Source organism: Dasypus novemcinctus, chromosome 9, assembly GCF_030445035.2.
Source record: "Dasypus novemcinctus isolate mDasNov1 chromosome 9, mDasNov1.1.hap2, whole genome shotgun sequence".
Lineage (NCBI taxonomy): Eukaryota > Metazoa > Chordata > Mammalia > Cingulata > Dasypodidae > Dasypus > Dasypus novemcinctus.
The window spans coordinates 91,070,841-91,093,816 of NC_080681.1; the positions used below are offsets into that span (position 1 = coordinate 91,070,841).

At 40.1% G+C, this 22,976-nt stretch overlaps 1 pseudogene; it reads right to left on the reverse strand.

The window, feature by feature from the left end:
• Positions 1-15,666: 15,666 nt before the first annotated feature.
• Positions 15,667-16,607, reverse strand: LOC101431023 (olfactory receptor 2A12-like; annotated as a pseudogene).
• Between the last annotated feature and the right edge of the window lie 6,369 nt (positions 16,608-22,976).

Consider the following 22,976-nt stretch of genomic DNA (forward strand, 5'->3'; position numbering starts at 1 on the left):
ATTAAACCCTAACACAGCAGGATATACATTTTTCTCAAGCGCACATGGAACATTCTCCAAGATAGACCATATGCTAGGCCAGAAAGAAAGGCTTAATGAATTCAGAAAGATCGAAATCATACAAAACAATATCTCTGACCACATTGGAGTGAAGCTGGAAATTTGCAAGGGACAGAGACCCAGAATTCACATGACAATTTGGAAATTAAACAGCACACTCTTAGAAAAACAGTGGGTCAAAGAGGAAATCTCAAAAGAAATCAATGACTACCTTGAAACAAATGATAATGATAACACAACATACCAAAATTTATGGGATGCAGCAAAAGCGGTACTGAGAGGGAAATTTATAGCCATAAATTCACATATCAAAAAAGAAGAGGAAACAGACTTTGGCCCAGTGGTTAGGGCGTCCATCTACCATATGGGAGGTCCGCGGTTCAAACCCTGGACCTCCTTGACCTGTGTGGAGCTGGCCATGCACAGCGCTGACGCGCGCAAGGAGTGCCGTGCCACACAAGGGTGTCCCTCGCGTGGGGTAGCCCCACGTGCAAGGAGTGCACCCGTGAGGATAAGCCGCCCAGCGTGAAAAGAAAGAGCAGCCTGCCCAGGAATGGCGCCGCCCACACTTCCCGTGCCGCTGACGACAACAGAAGCGGACAAAGAAACAGGACAAAGAAACAAGACGCAGCAAATAGACACCAAGAACAGACAACCAGGGTAGGGGGGGAAATTAAATAAATAGATAAATCTTTAAAAAAAAAAAAAAAGAAAAAAAAAGAAGAAAGAGCAAAAATTGGAGAACTAACTGCACTTTTGACGGAATTAGAAAAACAACAGCAAAGTAACCCAACAGGAAGAAGAAGGAAGGAAATAACAAAGATAAGAGCAGAACTAAATGAAATAGAAAATAAGAAAGCACTTGAAAAAATAAACAAGACCAAGAGCTGGTTTTTTGAGAAGATCAACAAAATTGACAAACCTTTAGCGAGACTAACAAAGAAAAAAAGAGAGAAGATGCAAATACACAAAATAAGAAATGAGAAAGGCGATATCACCACTGACCCCACAGAAATAAAGACTATCATAAGAGGATACTTTGAAAAACTATATTCCAACAAAAATGACAATTTAGAGGAAATGGACAAATTCCTAGAAACACATAAGCAGCCCATACTGACGAAAGAAGAAATTGATGATCTTAACAAACCAATCACAAGCAAAGAGATAGAATCAGTCATTAAAAATCTCCCAACTAAGAAGAGCCCAGGGCCAGACAGCTTCACAGGTGAATTCTACAAAACATTCCGTAAAGAACTAACACCAATCCTATTGAAACTATTCCAAAAAATCAAAACAGAAGGAACATTGCCGAACTCCTTTTATGATGCCAACATTATCCTAGTACCAAAGCCAAACAAAGACACCACAAGAAAGGAAAATTACAGACCAATTTCTCTAATGAACCTAGACGCAAAAATACTTAACAAAATACTTGCTAATCGTATTCCACAACACATTAAACGAATTATACACCATGACCAAGTGGGATTTATTCCAGGTATGCAAGGATGGTTCAACATAAGAAAATCAATCAATGTGATACACCATATAAACAGATTGAAGGAAAAAAATCACATGATTATATCTATAGATGCAGAAAAGGCATTTGACAAAATACAGCACCCCTTCTTGATAAAAACACTCCAAACGATCGGAATACAAGGAAACTTTTTGAACATGATAAAGAGTATGTATGAAAAACCTAAAGCCAACATTGTTTACAATGGCGAAATCCTGAAATCCTTCCCTCTAAACTCAGGAACAAGACAAGGATGCCCATTGTCTCTGCTCCTATTTAACATTGTCTTGGAAGTACTTGCTCGAGCACTGAGGCAAGAATCAGATATAAAAGGCATTCAAATTGGAAGGGAAGAAGTCAAAATTTCGTTATTTGCAGATGACATGATCCTATACATAGAAAACCCTGAGAGATCTACAACAAAGCTGCTAGAACTCATAAATGAGTTCAGCAAAGTTGCAGGTTATAAGATCAATGTGCAAAAATCAGTAGCATTTCTGTACACCAATAATGAGCAAGATCAGGAGGAAATCAAGAAACAAATACCATTCACAATAGTAAATAAAAAAATCAAATACTTAGGAATAAATTTAACTAAAGAAGTAAAAAACTTATACACTGAAAACTATACAAGACTGTTCAAGGAAATCAAAGAAGACCTAAATAAATGGTAGAATATTCCTTGTTCATGGATAGGAAGACTGAATATTATTAAGATGTCTATCCTACCAAAACTGATCTACACATTCAATGCAATCCCAATAAAAATCAACACAGCCTTCTTTAAGGAACTAGAAAAACTAACTATGAAATTTATTTGGAAAGGAAAGAGGCCCCGAATAGCCAAAGACATATTGAAAACAAAAAACGAAATAGGAGGAATCACACTACCTGACTTCAAAACATACTACAAAGCTACAGTAGTGAAAACAGCATGGTATTGGAATAAGGAGAGACACACAGACCAATGGAATCGAATTGAAAGTTCAGATATAGAACCTCAAGTATATAGCCATATAATATTCGATAAAGCCACCAAAACCTCTCAACTGGGAGAGAATGGCCTATTCAACAAATGGTGCCTGGAGAACTGGATATCCATATGTAAAAGAATGAAAGAGGATTACCATCTCACACCTTATACAAAGATCAACTCAAGATGGATCAAAGACCTAAATATAAGAGCCAAGACCATAAAGATCTTAGAAAGCAGTGTAGGGAAACATCTACAGGACCTTGTAATAGGAAATGGCTTCATGAATATCACACCAAAAGCACGAGCAGCAAAAGAACAAATAGATAAATGGGGCTTCCTCAAAATTAAAGCCTTCTGCACCTCAAAGGAGTTTGTCAAGAAAGTAAAAAGGGAGCCCACACAGTGGGAGAAAATATTTGGCAACCATATATCTGATAAGAGACTTATAACTTGCATATATAAAGAACTCATATATCTGGAAAACAAAAAGATAAACAACCCATTTAAAAAATGGGAAAAAGGTTTAAACAGACACTTCTCCAAAGAAGAAATACAAATGGCTAAAAAGCACATGAAAAAATGCTCCAAATCTCTAGCTATCAGGGAAATGCAAATCAAAACTACAATCAGATAACATCTTACTCCCATAAGATTTGCAGCTATGAAAAAAACAGAAGAATACAAATGCTGGAGAGGATGTGAAGAAAGGGGAACACTCATCCACTGCTGGTGGGAATGCAGAAGGATCCAACCATTCTGGAGGACAGTTTGGCAGTTTCTCAAAAAACTAACCATAGATTTGCCATATGACCCAGCAATACCACTGCTGGGTATATACCCATCAGAACTGAAAATAAGGACACAAACCGATATATGTACACCAATGTTCATAGCAGCATTGTTCACTATCGCCAAAAGTTGGAATCAATCCAAATGTCCATCATCAGACGAGTGGATCAATAAAATGTGGTATATACACACAATGGAATACTACTCAGCTGTAAGAACAAATACACTACAATCACACGTGATAACATGGATGAACCTTGAGAATCTTATGTTGAGTGAAGCAACCCAGGCATTGAAGGACAAATACTACATGACCTCAATGATATGAAATAAGCAACCTGCCTCAGAGAGCTAGAGTGTGGAAAAGAGCCTTACAGGAAATCGGGGGGTGGAGGAAGGATGTGAGTTAACGTCTGCAGGGGGGGATTCTGTGATGAGCTGGCGGTAAGTATGAGCACAAAGAAGGGACAAAATGGGGGCAAGGGGTTGCCTTCGGATGGGGCTTTGTGGGTTGGAGGGGGGCTGGGGATGGGCAGAGGGGTAATATCCAAAAAATGGGGGGAGGGAGGGGCAACATACAATCATGGGAGAGTGTCAGGTGTTTGCTGAGAACAAAATGTTGAGAAACTCGTATCAAAGTATAAGTAGGAGGGTTACCTGTTTAGGATGCTCAGGGGGTATGGTCTGATGCGGGACGGACTCCAGGGGAATAGCTGAAGGCTCATTATGCCAAGGTGGGTAGTACCATTGGAAAGAGACCCAAGAAGTGAGAGTTGGGGTGGACCCACATCCTTGAGTAGACTAATGCCGTCAAATAGAGAGAACAGTATCTCTCGTGAGAAAGGATGGCTCCCAGGGCAACAGGGCAGTTGAGAAAGTCAGGCCCTGAATACTGCTGCAAGTATCTCTGGACATGGCTACTTGGGAAATTGAGATTGGCTGGTGTTGTGGGCCCCAAGGGGAGGGGAAAATGGATGTGGAATGGATGGAACCAAGGTAAATATGGGGGCAAGAGAGGAGTTTTGTGAGAGTACACGAGGATGAATATAAAACATGTAATATTACACCAAAAACATATAGGGGACAACAGACTAATAATATAAACCATAAGGCAAAAACATAGGATAACTAAAAAATTTAGAAAACTGTACAACCTAAAGTATGGACCACATAGTAAGTACAGCTGTCACCTTGTTTGAAAGCTATTGTCTCGGAATCTCTACATCAGTTTCAGGAAATATAATATGAATAAGTTAAAAGATTATTGCTGCAGAAGGGAAAAGGTTTTATGGTGGATCTGGGGAAGTACTGTATACTGTATATATGAATTTCAGTGATCTAAGACTCTTGTCAAGCTGACAATTTGTTAGGATTCACTTTACAGGAAGTTTTGGATCACAGAGTGGTTCAACAATGGCAGCGGAGGAATACTGATATAGGACGTTATTGACAGGATATATAGGGTTGACAGGGAGTTATACAGGGCATATGCCCAGGGTATATAGTAATGTTTAGATATACTCATAGTGGAAACAATTAAAGACAACAGCTGGGGGGGTACCGGGACCCTGGCCGGGGGGTCACTGTCGTGGACCCTGGAGGAGCAGCGGCAGTTCCCCAGGTGCAACGGGAAGAACCAGGAAGGAAGGAGGGCCCAACAGTGGGCTCCTGATACTAATGGCTATGCTTTTGAGCCTGTACACCTGCAATAAGAACAATGCCTAGAGTAGCACTGTGCCTGGGAGTTTCCTCCTGACAGCCTTCATGTTACTCAAATGTGGCCACTCTCACAGCCAAATTCATCATGTAGATGCAGTGCATTCCCCCCAGCGAGGGACATGACACCCGGGGATGAGCCTCCCTGGCACCGAGGGACCACTACCATATACCAGCTGAAGATACAACTAGAAAATGACCTTGAATTAAAAGTTCAATACGGATCAGCAGAATATCCCTGTCTACATATAATAACATGACTTCAAAATGCTGATTGACCTAATGTAAGGGGGAAATGGAAAGGAGAAATGAGATTATAAGGCTATGAGTCTCTAAAAAAGAGTCTGGAGGTTGTCAGAAGGAATGCCCTTAAGCACAACTGAGCAGAGTCTGAGAGATAAAGTAGATACAACCCCAGGTATTGGTTCTTTTGAGGGATAAAGAGACCCACGAGTTCTATGGTCATGGCAGATGGGGTTCACTGCCATGGCAGATGGCCCTTTTTTGGAGCCTGTGTTTCTGCGTGATGGAATTGGACTCAGAAGGGATCTCTTTTCACAGGACTTCCATGCTACTTTATTGGAATTGTAATAGGGGCTGGGGTTTAAGATATATTTAGGGGATTTGAATGTCTGGACTGATAATATGACACCCAGGCCCAGAGCCTTAACAGACTTCAGCTCCTACACTTTGATTTATTGGACTTACCCCACTCAGCTAACATCGAGTTGAAGAAGGTCAACCACCACACCATGGAGCCTAGAGTGTCTACAACTGAAAGCAGGAGGAGTGCATCCAGTATCCATATGGAATCTAAGTCCCCACTTGACATAGATGTGCAATGGACACAACCAATCCAATGTCCACAGAGAAAATGTGGAATGGGTGTGGGAAGGGTAGCCATGGTGGCTGCTGGGTTTGGGGAATGGGAGGAAGAGATGAGATGTGGAGCAGGTTTCAGGACGTCAAGTTGTCCTGGGTGGTGCTTCACGGACAATTACGGGACATTGTAGATCCCCCCAGGGCCCACTGGATGGAACGTGGGAGAGTGTAGGCTATGATGTGGATCATTGACTATGGGGTGCAATGATGCTCAGAGATGTTCTTACCAGGTGCAATGGATATGTCACGATGATGGGAGCAAGTGTTGCTGTGGGGGGAGTGGGGGGTGGGGGCGGTGGGGTTAAATGGGACCTCATATTTTTTTAATGTAATTTTTAAAAATAAATAAATAATTTTAAAAAATAAAAATAAAAATAAATCAGAAAACAAAAAGGAAGAAGACAGATACACAACAGACACAGGACAGAAAGTAAGATTGAAATTGAAATTGAAATGTCTACATTAACTGTAAATGAATGAAATGTTTTACCTAAAAGACACAACTTGCCAAGGTACACTTTTTTAAAACACCAACTGGAGCTCAAGACAAAGATATCTCTTTTGCCACTTCTACTCAACATTTTCATGAAAGTTCTAGCCAGGACAATTAAGCAAGAAAATGAAGTAAAAGGAATCAAGATTGGAAAGGAAACATAAAACACTCTCTATTTGCAGATGACATAATCTTGTATATAGAAAGTCCCAGGAAATCCAGTAAAAAACTATTAGGACTAATAAACAAGTTCAGTAATTCATATGGAGTTGCAAGGCATACAGAAAAGTTGAAACAATCTTGAAAAACAATGAAGTAGGAGAACTCACACTTTCTGCTTTCAAAACTTAGTTCATCAATTGTAACAAATGTACCACACTAATGAAAGATGTAAATGTGGGAAAGTGTGGGAGGGGGAGGGAGTTGGCATATGGGAATCCCTTCTATTTTTTATATAACATTTATGCAAGCTAAAGCTTCTTTAAAAATAAAAAATTAATTATATTTCAAAAATTACTGCAAAGCTACACTAATCAAGACAGAGTGGTACTGCCGTAAAGACAGACATATAAATAAATGGAATAGAATTGGGAGTACAAAAGTAAACCTACATATTTATGCTCAATTGATTTTCAATAAGGGTAACAAAACTATCCAATGAGGAAAGAATAGTCTTTTCCATAAATGGTGGTGAGACAATTGGATATCCACATGACAAAGAATGAAATTGGAGCCTCCCTCACATATGTGAAAATGAACACAAAATGGATCAAACGCCTAAATGTAAGAAAAAACTACAAAATTCTTACAAAAAAAAACATAGGGATAAAACCTCACGACCTTGGATTAGACAATAGCTTCTTAGACATACCAAAAGCATAATCAACGAACAAAAAGCAGACAAATTGCATTTCATCAAAATTAAAAACGTTTGTGCTTCAAAGTACACCACCAAGAGAACAAAATGACAGTTGCAGCCGGGAGCTGGGAAAGGAGAAGCGAGGACTTGCGGGCGACTCTGTTCCCAGGTGGGGGGGACCATGGCCCATACCGGCCTTGCCCAATAAAAGCAAGAAGGAGAATGATTCACCAAAAGCAGGGAAAAGGGAAAAAGTTCAAAAGAAGGACAAGACACAGTAGAACTGGAGATTCCCAGCAAGAAGAACAATATTGCTGTTCCCCAATCTCCAGTATCTAGTAAAATTAAAGTACCAGTCCCTTGGCCACGGTGAAGAAAGGAAAATGGCAAAAGTCTTCCAGGTTTAGCATCAGCAATAAGAGAGTACTTTGAAAACAACCATCTTTTAAAAGATATTCCCCCTGCTGATCAAGAGAAGCTTTTTATTCAGAAGTTATGCCACCGTTGTGCCCTCTCCGACTTTGTTTCCTATCCATTAAGTGACCTAAAAGTGGAAGAAAGTAAAATGCGGTGCTTAAATTGAAATGGTAAAGTATATGACGCATAATCAGAATGTGATCACAGAGTCTGTTTACCCAAAAGTCCTCCATATGTTCCCAGTTACTGTGTTTTGAACATACCACCTTCCTCCAATCCTACAGGAGCAGAATTTGACCCAGAGGAAAACTAGCTAAAGTTAGAAGCAGCCTGGCTTCATCTACACCTTGTTTATGAATTTTTCTTAAGATTTTTAGAGTCTCCAGATTTCCAACCTAATATAGTGAAGAAATATATTAATCAGAAGTTTTGGGAAATGGACTTAGCCCTGTGTTTAGGGCGTCCGTCTACCACATGGGAGGTCCACGGTTCAAACCCCAGGCCTCCTTGCCCCGTGTGGAGCTGGCCCATGCGCAGTGCTGATGCGCGCAAGGAGTGCCCTGCCATGCAGGGGTGTCCCCCGTGTAGGGGAGCCCCACGCGCAAGGAGTGCGCCCGGTAAGGAGAGCTGCCCAGTGCGAAAGAAAGAGCAGCCTGCCCAAGAATGGCGCCGCCCACACTTCCCGTGCCGCTGACGACAACAGAAGCGGACAAAGAAACAAGACGCCGCAAATAGACACAGAGAACAGACAACTGGAGGGGGGGAGGTGGGGATTAAATAAATAAATCTTTAAAAAAAAAAAAAGAAGTTTGTATTGCAGCTTTTAGAACTCTGACAGTAAAGATCCTTGAGAGAGATTTTCTTACCAAATGTTTGGTTAAGTGTGTGAAGCTTAATGTGTAAGAACATCTTTTTATCTAAGCTTTATTTCTGCTCTTTATTGAAGACTTTTATCAAAAAAATTTTTTTGAGAGAAACATTTTCTTTGACAAGGATATTACTTAATACTTTGGCCTATTAAAGTTTCCCTAGTTAGTACTTGGATTCCCTGTGCTAATTGTTCAACTTATATATTATACAGTTACACTGTTTATTCTGTACCAAACTGATTTCAGGAGTACTACATTGAAAATAAATTAGTAATTTGGTGACTTTTTCTTCATGAAGTTCTGTGTTGGCATCTTCACATTTTCCAACCTGTATCTGTACAACAGAAATGTCACTTTTCCATGTGGTCTTTTTAGTGTGGCTTTAGTATGGCTTCCTTTTAATATTGCACATACATTGTATCTTTATTTTATGTCAATAAGTAATAAAAATGTAGATTTCACATTTTGTGCAAAATGTCCTTTGTATAGAATAAAAAGTTCATAGAAACAGAAAAAAAGAGAAAAGAAAAGACAGTCCAAAGAAGGGAAGAAAAATATTTGCAAATCACATATCTGATAAGCGGTTTGTTTTGAAAATATATAAAGAACTCTTACAACTCAATAATAAAAAGACAACTAACTCAATTAAAAATGGAAAAAGATCTTGAATAGATATTTCTCCAAAGAAGGCATACAAATGGCCAATAATCATATGAAAGTATGTTCAACATCAAGTCATCAGGGAAACACAAATCAAAGCCACAATGAACTATCACTTCAAACGACACTAGGATGACTAATAAAAAATGCAAATAGGTGTTGAAAAGGATGAGGAGAAACTAGAGTCCTCATACATCACTGCTGAGAATGTAAAACAGTGCAGTCACTTTGGAAAACAGTCAAGCAGTTCCTCAAATTATTTAACATATAAACCAACAATTCCACTCATAAGTATATACCCAAGAGAAACTAAAAGTTATGTACACACAAAATCTTGTGTGTGAATTTTCATAGCAGTATTATTCATAATAGCCAAAAGTGGGAAAAGGTCCATCAACTGATAAGTCCATTAAAAAAGTGTGGTATATCCATACAATTGAATGTTATTCAGCAATAAAAAGGAAGAAGTACTGATACATGCTACAATGTGGGTGCACCTTGAAAACACTAGGCTAAATGAATAAGGCAGTCACAAAAGACCACATATTGTAGGATTCCAGAATCAATGTTTGAAATGTCCAGAACAGGCAAATCTATAGAGACAAGGTAGAATGGTGGTGGTCTAGGGCTTGGGGTGGGGCAGTTTTTAGTAGAAGACTCCTAAAACGGACAAAGTTTCTTTTGGGGTGATGAAAATGTTCTAAAATTATGATGGTGGCTGCACAGCTTTGTTAATATACTGAAAACTGCTAACTGTAGACTTTAAATGGGTGAATTGTACAGTATTGAATTATATCTCAATAAAGCTGTTAACAAAAAACAACTAGATATACTGATGATAAGATACATTGATGATAAGAAATATCTAAAACACAAGAATATAGAAAGGATGAATCAATGAATGGGAAATCTAAACAAACCTAAGCAAACCTAACCAAAGAGAGCTGATATGCATTTAATAGTATTGAAGATATTTTAAGGAGAACAGCATTACTAGAGGTAAAGAGAGACATATCACAACTTTATGTTGACCCAAGTCAACATAAAATTTATTTAACAACACAATTTTAAAATCCACCACAAAGTACAAATCTGCTTTCTGTGAACTATGCTGATTTGTGGATTACAAATGCTATGAGGACAGGGGCTGTGATTTCTTTCAACACACAAGCACAGGCATGGCTTGGCTTTGGTGGATGGCAGGTAGCAATCAGCTGGCCCCCATCAGTGAAGTGTAGGGAAACAGAGAAACTATAAAGCTGCCTTAAAACCTTGATGTCATTTTTATAGCTTCCTCTTTCATCAGCACATTCAAGCTCCCAAGTGTTCTCACTTCATTCTTCATCATGTCTTTCAATATTTGCCCACTCACTGCCATGATTCCAATCTAGTATCTTCACATATTATGCTCAAGTCTCTCCAACTAAGTGCTCTTCTTCAAGTGAAATGCTACATCACTTTCCCCAAACCATTCTTCAAAAAATATTGTATCACTCTCTCTCCTCCACCTCATCCCAATCCCTGTGCTTAAAAAAAAATAGTTTGGTCATCACCGTCAAGATATAATGTAATCACAACTTTAATTTTAAAGTCTTCCAATCTGTCCCACGATGGATACAAAAAAATCTCATCACACTTTCACTTATCAAGATTCATCTCTCCACCACCTAGAATCTCTGATCTTGTAGTGGGAAGGACCACTAGATGGACCTCCACCTTCTAGAGGGAGCCACAACAGCTAGGAAGATCCCCACCACCCATTACCAAGCAACTCCCTTCCCCACTAAGCCAGAAGCAAGAAGTTCTCACCAGTTGGCAAGACCACTCCACCAGCCCGATAGTCCACTACTTTCTCCTCAGAAGGGGAAGGGAATGCTCCAAAAGCCCATAACATCCTTCACCTTCTGCCTGAAGCCCTCTGGAGCTGCTCCATGGAACTTTGTAATACCAGTGCTTGCAGCCCATTGGTGCATCTGGATACCCACCAAAATGCTCTTCCTTGTCCACCTGTATTAAATCACTGGGTAAATGCTTCAGGACCAGACCACCAAGCCCAAATTTGCACACAAGTACTAAAGATAAAATCTTTCTCCCTCCAGAGACGTTCACAACTCTGTAGTCATTCATTACCCCAGACACCCATTTCTCATTAAGTATCCTATTCATCCCCTTGTTGGCCCAAATTTCTACTTCTCCTGCTCTTCCTCAGTTCTCTCCCTTTGTAATCTAAACTCCAGCATTATAATCAGCAACATTCCTTCCAGTAGCTTCAACTTGCTTTTGAATGTTCTTTCTTCCCTTTAACATAAATGATTCCAACCTGGAATTTTCACTGGGTCCACCACATTCCCTGCAGCTCTCTAAAGGAGAGATTATTTATTCTTTAGTTGGAGAGTAGTGCATGTACCTTCCTTAATCCTCATTGCTGCTATCAGAACTCTATTCCACCACATTTTGTGCAAAATTCCTGCTGTGCCACCTTCACCACTGTTTTCCACTGACTTCCTGATCACATCCTCTGATTCATCAAACACATTTGCATCTGGTCAAGTGTTCTTCTCTATCCCAATTCCTGCCAACAATATTAATGACCTTAGTTGCAACATATCTGACCCTTTAAACCCCTAACCCATGAGTTCCTTGACCTTTCTCCTCCCCATTGACCTTACTCCCACCCCCTTTCCAGTCACCCTTTCCTGAAATACACCCACACTAGAGCTTATCATCGCAAAACTGAACACTTTCCAATTGGAATCCATACATTCCACTGTATGACCACAGGCCTATTTTTTCTGCTCCCTTATTGAAGTCCCTCTCTCCTGGAGGAAAGGGGGAAAGAAACACATTTGATCTCTTAAAGGGATTCCTACTTATCAAGAGTGGACAGGTACAGTCCACAGAGACAGATTCAGACTCATTCTACTGAGAGGAGAAACAATATTAGTCTTCTTACCCTCCCCCTTTCCTTGACTCTCAGCTCTGGAGAGCATAAAATGTGCTGAGGTATACAGTGGTGGATGGCAGTGGAGTGAGGTGTAATCTGGTCCTCCATGTCTGGCACTCGCTGAGAGAACCTCATAGGAAAAGGGGTCTGAGGACCTTCCCATGAGGTCCTCAGTCTCCACAGGACAGTGGCACCATCCTCCCATCTAGACCACACATTCTGTTCAGACCCACTAGCACTTGGTGCCTTGGTCAACATGATTTCAGCACCTGCATCCTGGCCTGCAGTAAACCTTATTTTTGGCAACTCTCAGGTGCAATGACACATTCAGCTACTCTTCCATGATGAGGGATGAGGATCTCTGGGAGGTTGCCTCAGCCTGAGCAGCAAACACCTCCTCTCCTCCCAACCATGCTGGGCAAAAGGAAATTCTGTATTTGTCACCATATTAGGCTGTATGCTAAGTCCCAAACCTTTCAAGGGGTAACCTCCTCTCCCTACTCTGTATGGATTACTGCCTGGCAGAAGGAAAGGAAGGGTAGTGATACAGAGCTTCTTTCAAGGGGACACACACTTCTGAGTTCTCCTCATGGCTCCTCATCCCAGCCAGAAGAATATGTTCTATTTTCATGGGTGAGAAATCTCATCTCTTGCTCTGAAACAGCTCAATGCCTTGGTGTTTGAAACACAAAAACCATGATTGTTTCTGTGGTTTCTATTTTCCATGGCATTTTATCCCAAGCCTGGGGAGATGCTTAGAGAGTAAAAGAAAAGTGGGAAGCAGTAGGGTAGGCAATGAAATAACTCAGTGAAGTAATCTGACATGCTAGTTCATTTGCCTGCCTCTCCCAACAGACTGTAACCAAAGCCCCATTGGGTTAGGAACCTACATACTATAATACACAATAATATGCAATGATATATGTTGAACATATGAATGGATGAATGAATGAAATTTATCTTCTTGGCAATCAAGCCACTTCAGAATCTGGCCCTTCCTTACCTCAGCAGTCTCCCAACATAAGACCTCTCTCCCAACAGGTAGGATGTCCTCCCTGTGCTCTACATACCTCAGCTCATTCGTTTTTACCTCCTCACCTTCTGAAATGCAATTTCCTTCACTGCCCCAACATTTCTTCACTTCATTCTTCCAAACAATATTTTTAAGAGTTAGCTGTGGTTCCAGGTGCTGTGCCAGGCACTGGAGATACGGACATAAGTGCAAAAGCAGGTTTCTGCCCTTGTGGCTCGAACAAATCCCATCACATTCCAACCTGCTGAGCTCCCATGTACTAGATTCTGAGTGTAGCAGTTTGATATTATTTATGAATTCCAAAAAAGAAGGATTATGTTTGTAAACTGGTGTGTTCCTCTGGGCACAGTCCCCTTTGATTGTATTAGATTCAGCTGAGATGTCTTTGACTAAGTTATGTGAAGATTAGGGCTTTGATTCAGCCATGTCAATAGGGCCTGACTCAGGGTTGAGTCCCTACCCCTTGGTGGGCTGATATAAACAGGCACTCACTCAAGAAAACCTAAAGAAGATACACAAGAAAAGAGAAAGAGCTCCATAGATGTCAGAGGAGAGAACTTTGTCATGATACAGAAGAGGAGAGAACTTTGATCCTGTGGCCCTGGGAAGAGAAGTGAGCCCTGTACCAGCCTACAACTGAAACTGGAAAAAACTGAGCCCATGGAACCTTAAGAAGAAGAAGGAAGGAGAGACCAGACAGAGACTGCCCACCATCTTACTGCAACACATGACAACTGACTTGGGTGAGAGAGTGCCTCTTATGGTACCTTGAGTTGGACTCTTTAGGGCCTTGTAATTGTAAGCTTTTACCCCCAAAAAATCACCCTTATAAAAGTTTGCATCAGTACCCCTTTGGCTGATTGTACCAGCTACTTCACATATATATCTCATTTAAAACTCCGACATCTCTATGAGGATAGTACTTGTAACTACATTTTACTTAAAAGAAAGGTGAACCTCAGCAATGCATGGAGATTTGGTCAGATTCACAGAAGATGTAAGTGGCTGAGGAGGGTTTCAAACTAAGGCTATCTGACACCAAAACCTGTGCTTCCTCTACTACATTCCTTGCCTCATTGACCTCCTAAAGTAAGTATCAGCTGTTCCACAAAGTGCAGCATTTGAATTGTGGTATTATAACTTCATAACTGTATATCTCTCCACATATTGGTTTGTTTCCACAGTGCCTGGCACTAGTTGGGCCATAATGGATGCTTAAAACATGCTAGAAACAAAATTAGTTCATCCCAAGGCCTCTGGGCCACCAAGGGGTTTTGAAATTAAAATAGGTGTCCATGCCGGGAATCTTAGAGAGTCATATGTCATTTTGGTTCTTTAAAGAGTATGAGTCACTGCTACATGTGCTGCCCACTATGGTTTACAGATGGGACATATACATAGAAATGGCTTATTCATCTATAGTTTTCTTTTTCTTATGGTTGACAGTATATTTTCAACAGCTTATTGCATTTGAGTTTTATGCACTATACACACTTCACCTACCGTGGCAGAGAATTTTAGATGTACAAAAGACCTTGGAGATCACTAAATTCAGTTTTCCTTTTATAGATAAGTAAAGTGAGGTCTAGAGAGAAAAAGTAAATTGCCCAAAGTCACACAGCATATTTTACAAGGTTAGATCTAGAAACCAGGTCTCTTAATGTCAAGACCTGTTCTTTTTCCTGATGCAGTGCCAAGTATACCACATTAGCCCTATGAACCAAATTCATTCCATGCACTAAGTCAGGGGTCTATGAGCTGAACTGATTCCATAAACCATAAGAATTGGCAAAGATATTTATTGTTTATATCACTTTAATGTCTACGTCATTTTGGTCCTCTAGTGTTTTCATGTACCATGTCGTTTATAGTTAAAATATTTACATATATTCTGTTGGTTCCTGTGCCATTGTGGTAGATTATAACATTATCCCCATAATTTGCTGCCCTCCCTATACAAGGATTATACATCCCTGCCAATTGCCATGTGGCTTGCATCATTTCTCCTTGGGAACAAAATACTTCCTGCCTCCTTGCTTTGGCCAATGAGATGTGAATAAAGAGAAGTGTCACTTCTGAACAGAAACTTTAAGAATTATCATTTACTTTGGCCATGGTTCCTTTCCCTCTGTTACTAGAATGGCATCTTCCAGATAGTTCTCCTCCTTCATCCTTGTTCTGAGACTGCAGGAGGCCACAGACAACTTACAATTGATGTGGATGTGTAACATGAGCAATAAATGAAATTTTGCTGTGGTAAGCCATGGAAATTTTGGAGTTATTTGTAATTGAACTGCAATGTAGCAGGATGATAAATACACCCATGTTGGTTCCATGTATTACATTTGATCCACTGATGGCACCATGTTGGCTCAAATGTATTATGTTGGTTGGATATATCCATAGGCTTTCACACTCTACCCCCTAGCCTCCTTTTGCTCACAGTTCACCAGGCCAACCTACCACAACACATCACCTTGAGGAAAGCCACCTTGATGTCCTTATTCTTCAAACTGTAGACCACAGGGTTAAGAAGTGACAATATTATAAAAGATTGAGATCTGCTTGTCAGCTCAGGGGAGTAACTGAAGTTGGGTCTCATGTACATGAAGGTGGCTGGAGGATAGTAGAGTGTGACCACAGCCAGGTAGGAAGCACAGGTGGAAAAGGCCTTGCAGCAGCCCTGGGTGGACTTGGTTTTGAGAATGGCCATGACACTACATATGTAGGATGCCAGAATGAGGAAGAGTGGACCACCAGATGCAAAGACATTGATGACCAGGTCCATGATCTCAATGAGGTAGGTATCCATGAAAGCCAAGCTACATACAGAGGGGCCTTCACAGAAGTAATGGTTGATGATATTGGGCCCACAATAGGGCAGCCTCATGGTGAGGAAGATATGGATCAGAGATAAGAAGAAACCACAGGCCCAGGTCCCAGCTGCCACCAGCATGCACAGGTCCCAGGTAAGGATAACAGTATAATGCAATGGCTGGCAAATGGCCATATATGGGTCATAGGCCATGAGTGCGAAGAAGATACACTTAGTCAGACCAGGACACCAAACACAAACATCTGAAGCCAACAGCCAGCAAAGGAGATGGTCTCAGAGGGGGCAAGAATGTGTACCAGCATTTGGGGCATGGTGTTTGCGATATACCCAATATCCAATAAGGAGAGGATATGGAGGAAGAAATACATGGGAGTATGAAGATGTGAGTCCAGGCAGATCAAGGTGATGATGAGCCCATTTCCCATAAATGACCTCAGGTAGAGGAGAAGGAGGACAATAAAGAGAATTCTGTTATATGTTCAGTCACTAGAGAAGTCAAGGAGGATGAATTCAGAAACCCAGCTTGGATTCTGCCCTGGAAGTATCCACATGGTGGAGCCTATAAGACAACCACACTCATATAAACGTCATTTAAAACATGATAGCCTTGCAAGAATGTCAATTCTGGAGACAGACAGGCTACGATCTAGCCCCACTCTTCGTATGCTATGTAATCTTCAGCAAATTACTTAACCTCTATGAGCCTCAGTGTTCTCACCTATAAAATGTGACTAATAATGCTCACCAGTGGTAGGTGGAATTATGTACCTCAACAAAGACATGTTCTTAATCTTAACCCACATCCCTTTGGGTATAAACTCATTTTGAATAGGATCTTCTAAACCCCTATTTAGTTGTGGCCAAACTGAGTGAAGGTGGGTCTTCTTCTGTATGACAGAATCCTTATTAAGAGAGGAAATTCAGACACAGCCAAATGAGTCAGAAGACAGAAGACAGCAGAAACCAGAAGAGCAGGCACAAGGAGGAGATCAAAGATATTACTTGTGACAGGAGGCAGAGATGAAAGCCAAGGAACACCAAGGATTGGAACAAGCCAGCACCAGGACTCTACAGACTTGGGATAGAAAGCATGACCTTGCCAACTCTTTGATTTGAGTCTTCAAGCTTCCAAAACTGTAAGACAATAAATGCCTGTTGTCAAGCCAAGCCATTGTGTGGTATTTGTCAATGTATCTAGCATACTGCCTGAAAAATAGTAATGAAAGTAAAAGTCTCATATGCTACCTACCCACTCTCACCACACCTAAGTATACAAATTGGCCACTGACAGGTTTAGCAACAATACATTTATACCATCCCAAAACCTCTTAGAGATGGAAGTTCCCTATACCATTTGTTTTTATGTGTCAAAACAAATGGCAAAATGGCTCTCCTCTTTACATAAAGACATCGCTAAGATATCTCTCTTTACTAATGACCCTTGAGGAGGCTTCAGAATCCTCCTTAAAATGACACAATAAACAACTTCTACCAGTAGTTGGTACTGGTTAAATGAATAACCTTTGTTTTTATTGTGAATAACATCTTATTTTCAACATATGTTCTACTAGATTATTGCTTAGAGAAATTTTATTGATTTTTATGTAAACAAGAAATATTTTTATTAGTTCTAATGATCTATTGTGTGATCTATTTGGTTACATCATCAGAAAATAATTATTTTTCTCTTCTCATAATCCTTTTATCATCCGTATTTCTTTGTCTTATAGTATTTCATTAGCCAGGAACTCTGCTACTATATTGAACCATAATAGTAATGAACATTCCTACATTTTGCATCATCTTATATAGAATCCATCTAAATTTTCTCCATTGTGTTTTATTCTTCTTATGGCTTTTAGTTAAATAGACTTTATCAAGTTAAGAAAGTTCCTTCAATTCCTTGTTTACAGGGTTTTAATAACAATAACCACTGAAATGTATTAAAGAAACTTTAAAAGTCTTTTTAGAGATAACTGGATTATTTCCCTTCTTTACTTTATTGTCATTAATTTCACTGATAAATTTTTCTGAAATTAAAAGATCTGGACTTCCGGCAAGATGGTGGCTGAGTGAGCTTGCCTTGCCGTCTCTCCTGGGAAGAGGCAGCTGGGCACCGCTGGAGGTTCTCCGGGACCAGGCTTTTTCAGGATTTTTTCAGGGCAGGAAGTGTCTGGACATCGATTTGGTGGGAAGGTAATGGAAAGGACTGGTCTATAAGATATAAATTGGGACTTTTCAGGAGGGGGAGGCAAGATGGCGGCTGAGTGAACTTCCCGGTTACTAGCTCCTGGGGAGAATCGGCTGGGAGGCGTCGGAGACTCTTTGGGACCGGCTGTTTCGGGATTTTTCCTGGTCCGGAGGTGTCTGGACATCGATTTGGAGGGAAGGTAACAGAGAGGATCCATCTGTGAAATATACACGGAGATCCCAGCTACGTGTGGAGGATTCCCTCCTTGGGTAGGTGGAGCCGAGGCAGCTAGCACCGCGCCGAGCCCCGGCGGGCGGCGGCCAGGGTAGCCGAGTCCGGCCGAGCCCGGCTGAGCCGCGGCGGGCAGAGGGGCGGAGCCCAGCTGAGCTCGGCCGAGCCCAGCCGCACCGCGCCACGCCGGGCGGCGAGCGGGAGAGCCGAGCCGCGCTGCGCTGCGCCGGGCGGCGGACGGGAAAGCCGAGCCCAGCCGAGCCGCGGCGGGCGGCGGGCGGGGGAACGGAGCCCAGCTGAGCCCAGCCGAGCCTGGCGGCGGGGTTTCTGTTCTTTGGTTGTTTTTTTTTGTTTGTTTGTTTTTTATTTTATTTTATTTTTTGTTGTTGTTGTTGTTCTTGTTGTTCTTTTTTTTTTTTTCAATCCTCTCTTTCTTGTCCCCAATATACTTCTTATACTATTTTACCTTAACAATACAATAGGTCCTACAGGAAATACCTCACATTTGCTGGGTTTCCTCACCCTCCACTGCCTCATTTCTCTGTGAATAGATTTAGCCTATCTACACTATCCCCTTTCCCCAACAACTTGATATCCTCCACTATCTGCTATCTCTCCTATATTCCATCTCCCTTTCTTTGATCCACAAAGTGTCTAACTCTTAATTTCTAATACCTTTGTTTAGTTTTCCATCTGGTATTCGTCCCTGAAACTATTACCTTTCTTTTCTCTTTCCCTCTCTCACGAAAACAATAGCCTCTTAGTACGTACCACATTCCTCCCATATTCAGTCGTCTACCTCATTATAGGTACTTTCCTACCACTATAACTCTACACAATTTACATGATATAACCTCCATCCTCCCAGAACTCATATTGTTGCGTTGTAAACATATATCACCAATACTACTTCACACTTTTTCCTTCCTTACACAATTGACTTTCCCCAGCACTAATACTTTCCTTTAAAGTGAGCTTAACTAGCAATAAGAAATTGGAATAAGAAGAACAAAGTGACAAAGAGAAGATATAACACTTACGCAAAAACAACAGCTAATTAATCTCCAAGAATAGACAAAGAAGCTAAGGAACTGATTAAACCCGTCAAGAAAAAATGTTGACAAGACAGCAACAAAAATCTACAAACCAAACCAGTAATCAGGAAAACATGGCTGAATCCAATCAACAAACTGAAAATCAGGAAGGGGGGCAGGACTTCGCACAAGCAATGAAAGATCTCAGAACATTTATCACCGACAAATTTGATGAAGTAATGAAAGAGGTTAACAGCGTGAAGACAACACTTGGAAGGGAAATTGCAGACATGCGCAAAAAAATAACAGATATGATGGAAATGAACACCACAATTCAAGAAATCAAAAATACACTTGCAGCAAATATCAGCAGACTAGAAGAGGCAGAGCAGAGAATTAGTGATGTGGAAGACAGTGCATTGGAAATCAAACAGATAGTAGAAGTGGTCAATAAAAAGGTAGAAAAAAATCCAGATAGGACTTAGGGACCTGAATGATAACGCAAAACGCTCAAACATACGTATTATAGGCATTCCAGAAGGAGAAGAGAAGGGAAAGGGGTCACAAGGAGTGTGGCAGGAAATAATGAATGAAAACTTCCCAAATCTACTGAAAGAGACAGATGTACATATCCAAGAAGCACAGTGCACTCCACTGGTCATAAACCCCAACAGGCCCACCCCAAGACATATACTTGTCAAATTATCCAATGCTCAAGACAAAGAAAAAGTTCTAAAAGCAGCAAGAGAAAAGAAAACCATCACATACAAGGGAAACTCCATAAGATTAAGTGCTGATTTCTCATCTGAAACGATGGAGGCAAGAAGGCAGTGGTATGATATAGTCAAGGTACTAAAGGAAAAAAATTTCCAACCAGGAATACTCTATCCAGCTAAACTAGCATTCAAAAATGATGGAGAGTTCAAAATATTCACAGATAAACAGAAACTGAAAGAGTATATCAACAAGAAACCTCCCCTTCAAGAAATTCTTAAGGGAATTCTGCAGGAAGAAAGGAAAAAACAGGACAGTCAGAGATGGAGGAGAGTGTAAAAGCAACAAGAAAGACAAAAATAGAAGGGGAAAATAAAATAATACAAACAAAATATAACAAACACAAATCCAACCAAAATATGGCTACCATAAATAACTCTCTAAACGTAATAACACTGAATGTCAACGGATTAAACTCACCTATCAAAAGATTCAGACTGGGACACTGGATAAGGAAATACGACCCATCTATATGCTGCCTACAAGAGACACATCTTAGACCCAGAGACTCATGGAGGTTGAAAGTGAATGGCGGGAAAACAATCATACAAGCAAACAACAACCAAAAAAAGGCAGGAATAGCTATATTAATATCAGACAAAATAGACTTTAAATGCGAAACAATTGTGAGAGACAAAGAAGGATACTATATTTTAGTGAAAGGGACAATTTGTCAAGAAGATCGAACAATCATAAATATTTATGCTCCTAACAAGGGCACCTCTAAATAAGTGAAAGAATAGATGCATCTACAATTATAGTGGGGGATTTTAATACACCACTATCAACTCTGGACAGAACATCTCAAAAGAGAATCACTAAAGAAACAAAACATTTCAACAGTATATTAGAAGAGCTGGATCTAATAGACATATATAGATCATTACACCCAAACACAGCAGGATATACATTTTTCTCAAACGCACATGGAACATTCTCCAAGATTGACCATATGCTAGGCCACAAAGAAAGGCTTAATGAATTCAGAAAGATCGAAATCATACAAAACAATATCTCTGACCACAGTGGAGTCAAGCTGGAAATTTGCAAGGGACAGAGACCCAGACTTCACACGACAATTTGGAAATTAAACAGCACACTCTTAGAAAAACAGTGGGTCAAAGAGGAAATCTCAAAAGAAATCAATGACTACCTTGAAACAAATGATAATGATAACACAACATACCAAAATTTATGGGATGCAGCAAAAGCGGTACTGAGAGGGAAATTTATAGCCATAAATTCATATATCAAAAAAGAAGAAAGAGCAGAAATTGAAGAATTAACTGCACATTTGAAGGAATTAGAAAAACAACAACAAAGTAACCCAACAGGAAGAAGAAGGAAGGAAATAACAAAGATAAGAGCAGAACTAAATGAAATAGAAAATAAGAAAGCACTTGAAAAAATAAACAAGACCAAGAGCTGGTTTTTTGAGAAGATCAACAAAATTGACAAACCTTTAGCGAGACTAACAAAGAAAAAAAGAGAAAAGATGCAAATACACAAAATAAGAAATGAGAAAGGTGATATCACCACTGACCCCACAGAAATAAAGACTATCATAAGAGGATACTTTGAAAAACTATATTCCAACAAAAATGACAATTTAGAGGAAATGGACAAATTCCTAGAAATACATAAGCAGCCCATACTGACGAAAGAAGAAATTGATGATCTTAACAAACCAATCACAAGCAAAGAGATAGAATCAGTCATTAAAAATCTCCCAACTAAGAAGAGCCCAGGGCCAGACGGCTTCACAGGTGAATTCTACAAAACATTCCGGAAAGAACTAACACCAATCCTGTTGAAACTATTCCAAAAAATCGAAACAGAAGGAACACTGCCTAATTCCTTCTATGATGCCAACATTACCCTAGTACCAAAGCCAAACAAAGACACCACAAGAAAGGAAAATTACAGACCAATTTCTCTAATGAACCTAGACGCAAAAATACTTAACAAAATACTTGCTAATCGTATTCCACAACACATTAAACGAATTATACACCATGACCAAGTGGGATTTATTCCAGGTATGCAAGGATGGTTCAACATAAGAAAATCAATCAACGTAATACACCATATAAACAGATTGAGAGAAAAAAACCACATGATTATATCTATAGATGCAGAAAAGGCATTTGACAAAATACAGCACCCCTTCCTGATAAAAACACTCCAAAAGATCGGAATACAAGGAAACTTTTTGAACATGATAAAGAGTATATATGAAAAACCTAAAGCCAACATTGTTTACAATGGCGAAATCCTGAAATCCTTCCCTCTAAAATCAGGAACAAGACAAGGATGCCCATTGTCTCCGCTCCTATTTAACATTGTCTTGGAAGTACTGGCTCGAGCACTGAGACAAGAACCAGATATAAAAGGCATTCAAATTGGAAGGGAAGAAGTCAAAATTTCATTATTTGCAGATGACATGATCCTATATATAGAAAACCCTGAGAGATCTACAACAAAGCTCCTAGAACTCATAAATGAGTTTAGCAAAGTCGCAGGTTATAAGATCAATGCGCAAAAATCAGTAGCATTTCTATACACCAATAATGAGCAAGATCAGGAGGAAATCAAGAAACAAATACCATTCACAATAGTAAATAAAAAAATCAAATACTTAGGAATAAATTTAACTAAAGAGGTAAAAAACTTATACATCGAGAACTATA